Source organism: Camelus bactrianus, chromosome 29, assembly GCF_048773025.1.
Source record: "Camelus bactrianus isolate YW-2024 breed Bactrian camel chromosome 29, ASM4877302v1, whole genome shotgun sequence".
Lineage (NCBI taxonomy): Eukaryota > Metazoa > Chordata > Mammalia > Artiodactyla > Camelidae > Camelus > Camelus bactrianus.
In genome coordinates, this window is record NC_133567.1 from 17,023,855 (window position 1) to 17,037,652 (window position 13,798).

The 13,798-nt window shown below is 36.5% G+C and overlaps 1 long non-coding RNA gene across 3 annotated transcripts in view; it reads right to left on the reverse strand.

Annotated features, from left to right (window-relative positions):
• Positions 1–471: 471 nt before the first annotated feature.
• LOC105066248 (uncharacterized) overlaps positions 472–13,798 on the reverse strand; it is a 44,805-nt gene continuing 31,478 nt past the window's right edge. For all 3 annotated transcript variants that reach the window (XR_012503222.1, XR_012503221.1, XR_012503220.1), the window contains 3 exons: positions 10,367–13,247; positions 10,016–10,201; positions 472–897 (listed from right to left, as the gene is read on the reverse strand). This is a non-coding gene — a long non-coding RNA (uncharacterized LOC105066248). The remainder of the gene's footprint in view (positions 898–10,015; positions 10,202–10,366; positions 13,248–13,798) is intronic.

Sequence of the window (13,798 nt, forward strand, 5' to 3'; positions counted from 1 at the left end):
TCTTCCATTGATGAAAGCAATAATGATTAGAGGGAAGAAAAAAAAAAACAAAACTGCCCTGGATGGTGTCAAAATGTCCCTGTCTACAATTCTTGTCTATTATTCCTGTTGCCTCTAATGCACTGTAGGAAATGTGCCTAATCTCTTCTCTAGGAAGATTTTTAAAAATATATTTGTCACACACTCAGTCTTCGCTTTTTTAAACAAAGGAGTCTTACCTTTTTACACCAGTAGAAGATTGAACCTAGACCCTCCCCATGCCAGCAACCCCTCCCTAACCTGCTCCAGTGTATACTTCTTGCTCTGAACATGTGCTGACAAGAACCATGAACCACGCACCAAATGTGCTTCCCTGGGATAGCATTATCTTTTTTTCTCTAGGCACTCTTCTCCCATTCATATTAACAACGTTAACATTAACAAACAAAACATTAACAACAACAGAAAAAGCAAGCAATCGGATGCCCTCGCTTTATTGTTGGTTTATTGAGTTAACTGCCAATTAAAAAAGAAAAAAAAGCCCTCACTCCTTGTTACCTTAATGTTCTTTGATGTAAATTTCCTACCACCTTTCCACATAGGCTCCCTTTTCAAACTTCCACTCAAGCCTTTTTACATTTAACCCAGAAAATAGCTCAGATATTTTCTAGTTCTAATTTGATCTTCCAACAGTATATTTTCTCGTAGGCATTCTCATTCAACTCTGTCTCAATCGCTGCCTCCGACTCTCTCAAGGTGGGGTCCTCTGTAAATGGGAGAGGTGCACCTTCACTGTTCGTGCTGAACCGGCTAGAGGAAGGTGAAGACTGGGCAAACTGCCAGTAGAGACGGTGCCAGGAGGGTTTGCATAAGCCAGGCTTTTCCAACACCATATTACCAGCCCCAGCGTCTTCTTTTCTGCGGGAATAAAAGTAAACCCATTATCGGACAACGGCTAATATTCAGTTACGTTTTCTGTAACAGAAGCAATTAACTTGCCTTGAGTTGGAGAATGCATGCATTTATCCAAGACCATGTACTTCCGTGTTTTAATTGAAAACTAGTGCAAAGTATTTCAGGATCTACATTTTCAGGACTAGATTTACCTGAAGCATCTCATCCATCTTGCCCCTGATCTCTAGACCCAAATCCATGCTAGACAGGCCTGAAATAAATTATTCTCGAGATGTCCTTATATCAATAAAAATGCAAATAATGTCCTAAAGCATACTTTTTAAATCCCGCTGTAGGAAGAGTCACAGTTTGGATATGGAAAGCTATAGAATGTGTGAGTAAAATTGTTGCTGTCTAATAAAAATATTTTTCCAGGTAAAGTAACTTTAAAAAAACCCTTTTTCAAACTTTGGAAGAAAGGCTGCATAAGTCAGAACAAATCGACTTCTCTTTGGAATGGATTTGATTTATGAATGTTATTCTAATCATTAATACCTCCTAGCCTCGAAGGCCTTAAAATGGAAATCTGGAAGTCACAATTCTATTTCCTATTCAGTATTATTTTCTACTTGGTTCTGGCCTCTTAAAAATTATAACTTAAACAGAGTTAATTTGTTTCTACCTACCCAAGGTATGTTAATTAGTGGGGGCAGAACAAATTAAATAGAGGAAGATATTATAAAAACCATATTTTCTGTATTTATTACACATTCAAGCCATATTTATGAATTTTTATAAATTATATTTTTGTTCCTAAATTATCTACACTTTATAGAATTCCAGAATACTATTTTTATATTCTAAAACATAATTTCTGCTGAAAACACTATATAAATTCCACATGAAGACAAGTAAAATAAATAACATGCCATCGAAAACATTTTATCATTTGTTATTTGAGCAGTTGTAGTAAAATCACCAGAGAGGAATATGGAGCTGCAACCATCCACTGTATTTTCAAGATGCTCAGCAACCACGAAATGAATTTCACATCAAGACCATAATGAGAAAAGAGATTCCAGGATAATTTCCTATTTCTCGAATTGGATATGAATGAACAGAGAAGGCAGATCATTTCAAAAAACAACATCTCATCCAATGGACTGAATCCTTACAGTCTTTGTATTAGGAGCCAACATTTGAAAAAAGCATGCAATCACTTTGGAGTGTTCAGGCAATATTTGCTTTAAATATAGTCTGCTTTTTTCAGACAACAACAACAAATTCTGTTTAGTTAGGTTTTGTTTGTTTTACAAGTTGAATAATAATAGCAGTCTTCCCAAATTCTCCTGTGAACTGTTTCCGGAGGAAATGGTGGTATTTTTGTTATCCTTTCTCTATGTTCCAGCAGGTCGTGTATAATTATAGCTGTTGGCTCTGTTACTGTCCACCAACATCCTCTCTGTGACAACCCTCTCCTCAGTTAAATGAAGAACTTCATTTTTTTGGTGGTTGTTCACAATGTGAGTATTGGACTTAACACCTTGTGTGATGGTTCGTTGTAAGTAGGGCTACCTTTCCTGAGAGATTGGAATCCAGTTGCTACCTTCTTACTAAGGACATGTTGTTTAACCTCTTTAAGCCTCACTTTCTCATCCATTATGTGGGGATATCAATGGCCTGCATCTCATAGGCATAAATTCATATTGAATCAAACAATGAATGTAAATTGCTCATAACAGTGCCTGACATACAGTGAACACTCAATACTTGTTTCTTGTTATTGTTTATAAAATATCCACTTGTGCCTGACACACAGTATTTAATCAACAAACTGGAATTGAGACATTTCTTATCATTCATTTACTCTACCCCTTCAGGCTTCATGGATTCACATAGTACTTAGTATATGGCACTTGTTTGTATGATTTTATTTTAAGATTCCCTAATATATTAGGGTTCCCTCGGGTGTCCCCTTTTATATAAAAAGAAAAGGTGATGTGATAAACTAAGTTTGGGATGCAGGGCAAATTTAAAGAGCATTCTCAACATCATTAATATGTTAATGTGAGTAATAAATCTCCAACAGCATCTATACTGCTTTCCAAATACTTACTTGACCATACGACCAACTCCCACATCCACCACCTTTCTTTAAAACAGTTTTCCCATTGTTGCCTATAATTATTATCTGCTTGCTTTGTTTTTAATGCCTTGAGACATTAGTTGCCTACAGGTTCATCAAGGGAAATGATTGGCTTTCCAGTTGCCTTTATATCTTTCCACAACACCCATCAGGGCTGGTGTGACTACAGGGGTCTTATCTTTATACATCAACATCAATATTTAGGGTGTTGGCTGAGAGAGCTGCCTGCTTCCCAGAGCCGCAGTGTGGGATTCCCGGAAGCTTAAATCATTATCTATGAAGAAAATCATGGCCACTTTCCTCCTCATCCATTCCCTTCCTCCAGACTAGGAACGCTGGGCTCCCTGCCAAGTTCTCAACTGGAGGACCAGGTCTTGGGTGAGGGAATCTAACCTGACAGAAATCCTATGAAATTTCCACCAGAAATTCTTAAGTAGGTGACCCATCAAGGGTGGAATTTTCTACAAGAGTCAGACCACTGCCTGATCTCACTCAGGATTGAGGGATTGGAGGGACCCCAAATGAGAGCAAAACCCAAGTCCCTTGAGGGAGCCTGAGGAATAGATTTATAAAGAACCTGAATGAAATTTCCTAGTCTCCTGAAGACTCTTTGAGTTACATTTAAAAATACCTGCACTCAATGAAAAATTAAATTAAATTAAAAAAAGAGTGTGAATATATGTATATTCATATATGACTGGAAAATTGTGCTGTACACCAGAAATTGACACAACATTGTAAACTGACTATAACTCAAAGAAATTAAATTTTAAAATTTTAAAAAATACCTGCAAAATAAGAATCTTGTACATAGGAAAAGTGGTAAGTCTATTGACGAAAGAGTATATGGGAGAACATTTAAGGGAGAGATCCTCAGAGGAGAGATCATTATAATAAAAGTGGTCATACTTTTATTTGCATTGCACAGTATTACAATTGATATTGTTTTATATGTACATATAGAGATAAAGTTATATTTATACATACATGCCTTTTATCACATAGAACTACTCTAGAGAGAATACTCGGAAGAAGAAATTTTCTAATAGCTCTGAATCCAAAGATTTTGTAAGAGGTTTTAAAAGGACAAAGTAAGTATATAGTAAAGGAAATAAAAAATGTTCTCCTTTAACGACACCCCTATATTTTATTTGAACAATGAAAGCATTAAAAAAAAGGAGTCTGACATTCAAACTAAAGAATTCACTTGGTCTTCAGATTAAAAATGTATTTCTGGGTAGTATGATAAGGTTTATTTCCAATTACTTTCATGCCACCCCCATCATCTTCCCTCCCGTTGAATTCAGTAACTATTTTAGACCTTGAATGGGCTGTGGGGCTGGGTGCTCAGCTGCTGCACAGGTCTGAATGAAGACAAGGTAGCAATCCTTTAATTTATAGTAAACATCCTGTCACCGAAGATGAGGTTGGAAGGGGAAGAGTGGGTTTTCAAAGTGTTTTTTCTCTAATTTGAAAAGATACACGCACCCCGGTGTTCACAGCAGCATTATTTACAATAGCCAAGACATGGAAGCAACCTAAATGTCCATCGACAGATGACTGGATAAAGAAGGTGTGGTTTATGTATATATATAATGGAATATTATTCAGCCATAAAAAAGAATGAAATAATGCCATTTGCAACAACATGGATGGACCTGGAGATCGTCATTCTAAGTGAAGTAAGACAGAAAGAGAAAGAAAAATACCATATGATATCCCTTATATGTGGAATCTAAAAAAAAAAAGACAGCAATAAATTTGTTTACAAAGTAGAGACAGACTCACAGACATAGAAAACAAACTTACAGTTATCAGGAGGGAAAGGGGCTGGGGAAGGATAAATTGGGAGTTTGGGATTTGTAGATACTAACTACTGTATACAAAACAGATAAACAACAGGGTACTACTGTACAGCACAGGGAACTATAGTCAATAACTTGAAAGAGCTTATAATAAAAAAGAATATAGAAGGAAATGTATATATAAATGTATAACTGAATCACTATGCTGTATACCAGAAATTAACACAACATTGTAAATCGACTACACTTCAATAAAAAAATAAACCCAGATTAAGAAAATGCTTGTTTAAAAAAAAAAAAAAAAAAGGTGCTTTTGCCCTAAAAGCTGCTTTTGCACGCACTGCCATGCTGAGGTGAGTATTTGGGGGTGGAAACCTCATGCTAACCCTGCTTTCACCATTTCATTAATTTGCCATCAGGAAAAAACATCCCTTTAAATGCTATATCTTAAAGATTCTTTCACTTCAAAATATAGAAGGGCTTTACCTGTTTTGCGGAGGAGTGGCGTCTTGGCTGACTAATAAGTACAGCGTTCACGCAGTGCTCCAGCTCAGAACTTACATCTGGCACAAAAGGTTGTGCTGTCTTTATGTATCAGTCTACCTATTTAAATAAAAAATAGAACATCCTTCCCATTTTTCAAAATAGAACTTTCAAGCCAATGGCAGCAATCCTTCATTGGAAGCCCTCTTGTATAGGGTACATCTGTTCAAAGAAGGTGTCACCTCAGCACAAGGACCTTACTGTGTTTTTGTGGCCAAGAGCACCACGTGCCATGAGCCACATCAGAAACACGTTAGGTACCACTTTGTTGATTTAAAATCAAATTTTAAGAGGGAAAATTAGCTTAAATTCAGCACTTAGTGTTTCTGAGTAGGTGAAATTAATTTAGGGGGGTGGGGAATGGGGACTAAAAATATTCCCTAAAAATTTCCCCAATTTCTGGTTCTGATCATTTAAAAGAAGAGTATGGTGTGTGCATTAAACCCTTGATCAGGGAAACAGCAACATCTACGTTTGGGGTTGCTGTGGGAACATCTCTTTTTTATTTCATAGAAGAGTAAATAGCCACATAAAGCATTCATTAATAGCCAGGAAACAAATCAGACTTTCTCCTAGGCAGCCTTAACTAATGCACTCATCCTTGTTAGAGAAAGTTTTAATTGAGTGATATTTCAAAAATCAGCACAAACTTTAATGTATTTCTCTTTTCACTTAATCCTAATTTAGTACTCAAATCCATCATGATGGTTCATTTAGATCAATATATTATAACTATTAAGAATTGAAATAAATCTTTCCCACATCTAAAAGTCTTCCTTTTTATTGTCTCACTGAACTGCTTTGTAAGTTATTTTCTTTTGCTCTGGAACGTATCACGCAAGCTTAGGGTAACTGGAACAGTAAGAATATCCCTATAAGTTTATGCACACATGAAAAACATAAAGATAATATATAGCATCTATATGTATGTGCATATATTTTATATGTGTGTGTATATTAAAATGTTCTACCTGAGATAGCTGTAAAGTAAGCTATTCTTCTGATAAACTATAATCCTTACCTCCATTAACTGATTTACTTTTTATTTTGAAATACTGTACAATTTTACAGAAAAGTTTCAAGAAAAGCACCTGGCTCTCATTAGCCTCCGCATATGCATTTGCTCCTGTAAATTACCTGCTGGACACTCCAGCAGCACCCGAGGGATGCATCTTCAGCCCCACTCTCAGGGCAATGGCCACACTGGCTGAATCCTTGACCCAGACCAAGGAGAAGCCAAAGGGAGAACATTAACTTTTCAATATCATTTGAATTTTATTGAGGAATGCCAGGAGCTTCCGGATGAGTCTTCTGCCTCAGGACAAGATTGTGCAATCTCCATTTCACACATTTCCTCTTTTCTTGTAAAGTTCTAAGAAAGAGTCCACATCAGAATTTCATACAGACTACCAACTCTACATTATTTTTTTCAAAAGAAGCAGCGTGAGGTTTGTGAAGTTTTAAATTTCATGACAAATTCTATTTCTAGTCTTCCTTCACAATCAGTAGCTGTAGCAAACACTGGGAGGAAAAAAAAAATGAAGGAAAAAATGGAGAAATCAATCTTATCTCCTGCAATTACAGGAAATAAACTCTATGAAATATTCTGCTTTATTGGATTGGGTCTGAATCATCAAATGAAAGACGTTTTATCTATTTGGCTTATTCATAGAATGTGGTTTATTATATTATAGAGTAAACCGGAAGACACTGGGTGAGTCAGTTAACAACTTGCCAGTGTTCATTTAGTGAAGGACCACCGCTGTTGCTCTATGTGCTATCACAGACTCTCAGAAAAGAAAAATGCACTTTATAACAATTACTGATATTAGTCACAACTCCTCTTTCTTTTCTTTTCTTTTATTTATTTTTTTTTTTGTATTTTTTGTTGTTGTTGTTGGGGGGGGAGGTAATTGGGTTTATCTATTTATTTATTTTTAGAAGAGGTGCTGGGGATTGAACCCGGAACCTCATGCATGCTAAACATGCACTCCACCACTTGAGTTATACCCTCCCCACACAATTCCTCTTTTTGTTGTGCTAGGGACAGGTCTTCTGTAGAAAAATAAACAAAGTCAAGAATCTAGGAGGTAAATGATTTGCCTAATGTCGCAGAGAGGTTGAGCAGCAGAGGGGGATCAAGGTCTCCTGGCTCCTAGTCTGGTGTACACACCAGCGGAACACATTGCTCTCATCAATGCATGTAATTGATAAGAGGTTCCCTATTCCCCTTTGCATACAGGAAGACATGCATTATACGCCTTTCTGGGTGAGAGAGGACTTTGAGCCCGGTTTGTTCCTTCCTCTACTACACCAGAAGGGCACATTTGAATTAAATAAAACACCTCAGCATGCAAAGAAATCTGCCAAGAGTAAGGGGAAAGGACTACCCAGCTTAACATTTTTTCTTGGATAGGGAAGAATGAAGGAGAGTGTTTAGCTTCTCAGAAATTGTATCCTAAGTGTAAGAAGCAATGTTTGTCCCCAAATAAAGTCATATGACAAACACATGTGCTTGTAAAACAGCCCACTTTAAACCATGTACTGAAGTGAAAAGAGAGTTGAAGATGTATTTTATTTGATGAGCCATATACAAATCGTAGTATATGTTCACGACCTTATTAAATACTTGGCAGCCCCTTTGGAACAAACCAAACATGGTCACAAACTTCCTAAGTCTATTTTGGGAAACAGAACTGCTGGGCAAGTTATGCTTCAGGCCACAGACCAACCACAAGAGCCACAAGTATGGCTGGGTAGATGGATCTGGAAACTCATCACGCAGAGCCAGGGATATTCCCAGGGGGGCTGGAGGCAGATCAGTGAGCTGTGTCTCAAGGAATTACCATATTTGTCCATATCTGACACCTTTGAAAAGTTGAAGCTATGAAAGTGACACTGCTTCTTTTTCGGTACCCTAATCTCACCTGTGGCTAAAGATTAGTTGTATAAAATTCTGCTGGGTGGGTGGAACAAAGGCGGGTGGGTCTACAGATACACACACACACACACACACACACACACACACGGAAAATGCACAGACTTTTAAATAGGATGTTAATTTGTGACCTGTATTATTAATGCCCTGGCATTTTTTAAAGATTCAGACCAGATTTTCTCCAAGTGTCTGAGGAACTCTGGTACATGAATGTATTCTTGGGGATCCAAGCAGTCGCCTAATTTTTTTCAATGTTAGGTTTCCTTTGCTCTGATAACCTTTAAAAACTTAATACATTATATTCTGCATCATCTGGAGGATCCCAAACTGCCATTTGATTTGTGCTTACAAACAAATTGATGCCACATGGTATTTCTAAAGGGAAAAGAAGAAATGGCTTTAATATATAAACCATGCCTTCACCCCCAAATGAAGGCCAAATGCTGTCATGATTTACTGTACAAAAGAAGTTTTCACAGCAGTTCCCAAAGGGCAAATTGGGGTGAACTGAATCATCACATAACACATGGTAATGCAGACCCAGCAGACCCTGCCACAGGGAAGGCTGTAAAGGCAGCTCTTTGTGCCAGGGTCTCTGGTTTCCACTCCCATAACATACTTGGAACACGCATCAAAGGTAGGGGAATCCAGAGATGGTCACCGTCAGCAGGCATCTTGCAGGACATGTTTTGCAGGAGCACATTTTTCACAGCGCACATTTTCATGTAATGGGAGCGTAACGGGAATCTCACCTGGACGCTCAGGACAGAATTATGGAACAGCAAATGTGGGCAGAAATAGCTAATCCGAAAGAAATATCCTTAATAGCAAGTCCTTGCTTTGTCATGCAAATTAGATCTCTTTAAAAATTCAACACGTAGCGATTATAGATGGAAAGGCTGAGAACTTTTGGAAGCATGTTTCCCATGCTGTTCTGCTCAATGAAGTTAGAGCACCTGTTGAAGGACAGGCTGCAAACACTGGTGAAACCTGGTCCCTGTCCTCGGGTACTTACTAAGAGATAGGCACCTAAAGAAATATCTTCAGTTTAATCGAGGTGCTATTTTCCAGCCGGATATAAAAGAAGGACCAGATAATCATGAACTAAGGCAGGCCCACTTGGCTGTGCATGAAAATGAGATGGAGAAGTGGAGTCACAGAATTTGAGGGATGAAAAGAAAAAAAATATCAGCCCCAAACTCCACAACAGACACTGTGCTAATGAGAGGGGATTTGTCCTTCTGCTGAACACCAACACACGCTGTTCGGTGTCACATTTCAGGCCACTGCATATACTTGGCACACTGTACTTCGTTCAGAGTCTGAGCCACATACAGTCTTCTTAACTCTCCTGCTGTTTTTCTTACAAAGTCACAAAGTAGAAGTACACCAATCACATTTTTTTCTTAAATAGTGACAAATAATTCCACCACTGTAGGTATTTCTACTTACCTCCAAGGGCATTGCAAAATCTTAAATCTGTTTTTCGTTCTTTTCAGAATTAAAAATAGCATATTTAAAAATAAGATATTTGTGTGGGAAATTATTTTTAATTCAAGCAACACCCTATTATATCTTTAAAGGAGGGGGCAAAGAGTGATGCCTTATCAAGTTAGCCAAAGAATCAGAACAATTCAGATTAAAATTGTGCTAAACCTCCAAGAGCTACGCAGTTTGGTGCTGATCTCCAGCCCAGGCTGCCAGACATACCTATAAGAAGTTGCATTTAAGTTTGTCATTCTCATTCAAGAATAAACTGCCAAGTGATGAAGGTTAACAAACTCGTCTGCCTCTCTTGCTTTGAGGTCAAGGCTACAAATCAGCCTGGAAAGCCAGAATCCAATAGGTCCAAAGATTTCCTGGGAGTTTGGATGCTTACAGCTTTCAGCGGTAATCCTGCAGATCAGGGAAGAAGTTGCAGCACAAAAGTGAAAAGGTTGCAAGCTTCAAAGGGAATTCTAAGTAATGGGATCCTGAGCCAGAAGTACGCTAGAAATCTGACGAAGTTCTATAGCTCAGTGTCTGACATCAGGTTCAATAAATTAGAAACTGTGAACTTACTTGTTTTAGCAACCCTTCTCCTCAGCCCCACCCACAGTCATGGGATTCTATTGTAATTTAGACAGAGAGGATCCTGAAATAAAAATCCAGAGAAGATAAATGTGTAACATAAAAAGAGCAGTCTTAATTGCTGTTTATGTTAGTGTTGGGTAAGAATTCTGCCTTCCGGAAGGTTATCCAAACCAAATTCTGGACCCTTGGAGAGTGTTCTGCTTTATTTATTGTCCTGTTGATATCGCCTGCCCTTCCCCAGCGTTCTTTGTGCTTAGGAAATATTTTGTGCGTGTCCTTTTTTTTTTTTTTTAAACAGCATAGCTGCTGATTTCAGTGAAAAATGGATGGTGGGGTATTTTTATTCATGTATATAGCTTTCCTTTTCTTTTTGCATTCTTAAAAAATAAAACCTTGTAACTTCATTCCCCTAGGTAGTGATAGAAGTCAAGCAGAAATTATTTAAAGGAAAAAAAATGAGATTAATATTTTAGCTTGAATGTCAAAAGCAGAGGGAACGTGGGCAGTGTAAAAGGGTCATGAATTCACAGGCAATATTCTCTGTAGTGTTTCATCTTCAATATAACTGGGGGAAAAAAGGTTTAAAATCTACTTTTTAATTTGAAATAGATATGTAACTAAAACTGAATTGTTTTTAAAAACTTAGAAATGATCCATTAGATCTTTTCACTTTCTCTGTCTTTTTACTCATCTCACCGCTTTCTTGAAATCTCATTCCGTGAGCATGTTTTATTAATGATCTATTAATAAGCATTCACTTAAAACATGACTGATTAAACAGTAGACCTGATTTTAAGTAAGTGTTCTGAAAATGTTTCATTTATTGAATTCACTGAGGTTTAAGTTCTCATTTGTATAGCTGGAGGGTAAATTACAGATACTTATGGTTGTTTTATCATTATAATGAAAGCAGGACTCATATTTGCAACACTAATTAAAATTCTGCTCTGACCCATATAAATTCAGCCTCTCCCCCAAATAGATTATTTTCAGATCTTTATATAAAAATTACCATATATGTGTGTGATAATGAAAGTATCTATCTTCAGTGTAACATAATTAAGGTTAAGAGAAAGTAAAAATTAAGTTCAGACTCTTTAATACTGCAGGGTACATTTTTAGTACCCTACAGAGAGAATTAGTCACACGACTCCCATTAACTTTAATGGAACTTGTATGGGCAAATTGTATGCTGAAACTCTTAGGAAGTTAAACGTCAGTAGAGTTTACTAGTTTCATTTTTTCCTCTTTGGAACTTCAGTTTTGACTACCTTTACTTTCTAACGGTCTAGAGGGAAGACATGCCAATAAAAATGATTAACATAAATGTTTTTCAAGTCGTATAAGCCCAAATTTTCTATACATTTGCCCATAAGTTAGAAATCTGAAAACAATGCTTCAACAGGATCTGAGATTCAGTTAGCAAGTAAATTCAACTAAATAAAGAACATAGTTTTTAGATATGAATATGAATATAATAATATTCTTTAAATGTGATTCTTGTAGCATTCTTTATCTCCTGGTGCTTATCCATTTTTTCACATTCCTATCTGCAATCACATTAGCAAAATCAAAAACTTAAAAAGTGTTTTCAGTATAATAAAAGTTGAAATTAAATACATTTGTATTACTCATTTAGGTGTTTGTATTTGAAATGAAATGCATTTAGATGCATTAATGCATCTTTATCTTATCTTTAATAAGATACTGATCTTATTAAAATATTAAAACTACATTTAGGCACTGATAAGAAAGAAACACACGAACAATTAAAAATTAAAGCAGCCTCATGAAGGGTAAAACGAACTTAAATTTGTTTTTTACCACTATCAGCAATACCTGAATAATTGTGAGTTCAATCCCTGACTATGTGTAAAGTTATGATCAGTAAAAAAAAAAAATTCACTCAAAAGTGTTTAGTATGTTATTAAATTTACATTCGTCATCTAGAATACAAAAGGAGAAAAATGAAAATTCTTTTAATATCAGCTCATGCAAGATATTCACAGCGCTGTTAAACTTGGAAACAACTAGGTGTGTTTTAATTCTCTCTTTCCTCTATCCAATAGCTCTACTTGTATTTAGGATTTTCTAGAAATTCACCATTTAAAACACTAACTTTCAAAAGTTTTAAAAAGAACCCTCAGTGTAAGCCTGTGAGACTCTTTCATTCTTCTTTATTTGGGTATCTAAATAACCAAAACTGGCCTTATCAGACCTTAAACACACCAAAAAAAAAAAAAAAAAAAAAGAAACCCAAACAAGGTTGGTTAATCAGGAATAAAAAGCAGACATTAATTAGAGCACTGATAATAAACACCATAAAAATTTCAGAAAAAAAAAAAAAAGATTGATCAAATACAATCTGTTACATAAGTGAAGTTTCCTGTAAAAACGTTAGTTGCTTATCACGCGAACCCTTGAACAAGTGCACCATCAATGAATGTTAGGGCTGCAAGAAACATTAGCCATTTGGTCTACCCCAGCATTTTAAAGGTGATGAAATTGGGCCTTCAAGAGGTCAAATGATCATCCTAAGGTCTCCCAGCTACCTAGTTGTAAAGAAAACTAGAGTCTAAATCTCCTGTTTTCTCATTCACTTACTGAGTAGTTTTTTATTGAGCACCTACAATGGCCTGACACAGTTTTAGGAAATGGATTAAAGTGATGAACAAAACATACAAGACCCTTGCCATCTTTGATCTGATATTCTAAATGAGGAGATACAACAAAGAAGGAAATAAGTAAAGAACAAAGACAATTTTCAGGTTGTGGTTGATATGCAGAAAGATTCAGTGTGATTTCCACCAACTGCAAATGTAGCTATTTGATAGTATTTCCCAAGTCTTTTGGTATCTTCTCTTCTCTCCTTGAAGTGAAAAGTAAAGAGAGATTGATCAGTAGATCTACCTTTCGAGCATCTCATTGGTCAAGTTCCCTCAAAACACATCTACGTATTCATGAAACATATCAATATTTGCCTTGCTTCATTACATTCATATTATGTGCTTATGAGCTATCAAAGATGTTCACTTTCACTGGAGTTTTTTAGTATCTGACTTTTGCAGTCTTTGGTCGTGTGAGTTCGTCCTCATGTCATAGGAGAAATTCAAAGACTGAAAACCTAAGACTAGATGGTAAAAACAATTTCAGAAAATGTGTATAGTTAAAGAATCTCTTGCAGATCAAAATGGCCATCCCTCCATGATTATTTCTCATTCTGTGTGATTTTTCCATGTAGAGAACAAAAGAGAGTTTGAAAGATGAGGTGGGGTGTGAATCTGGCTGCTTGTAATTCTATGGAATTACACTGACTGTCTTGTCTTCAATGTCAGACAGTGAAACTGTTTCCCCTAACTAGCAAAAGGGACGCTCAGTGCTTTTGTCTTTCATTTTTTCTTAATGCATAATTTATGTTTG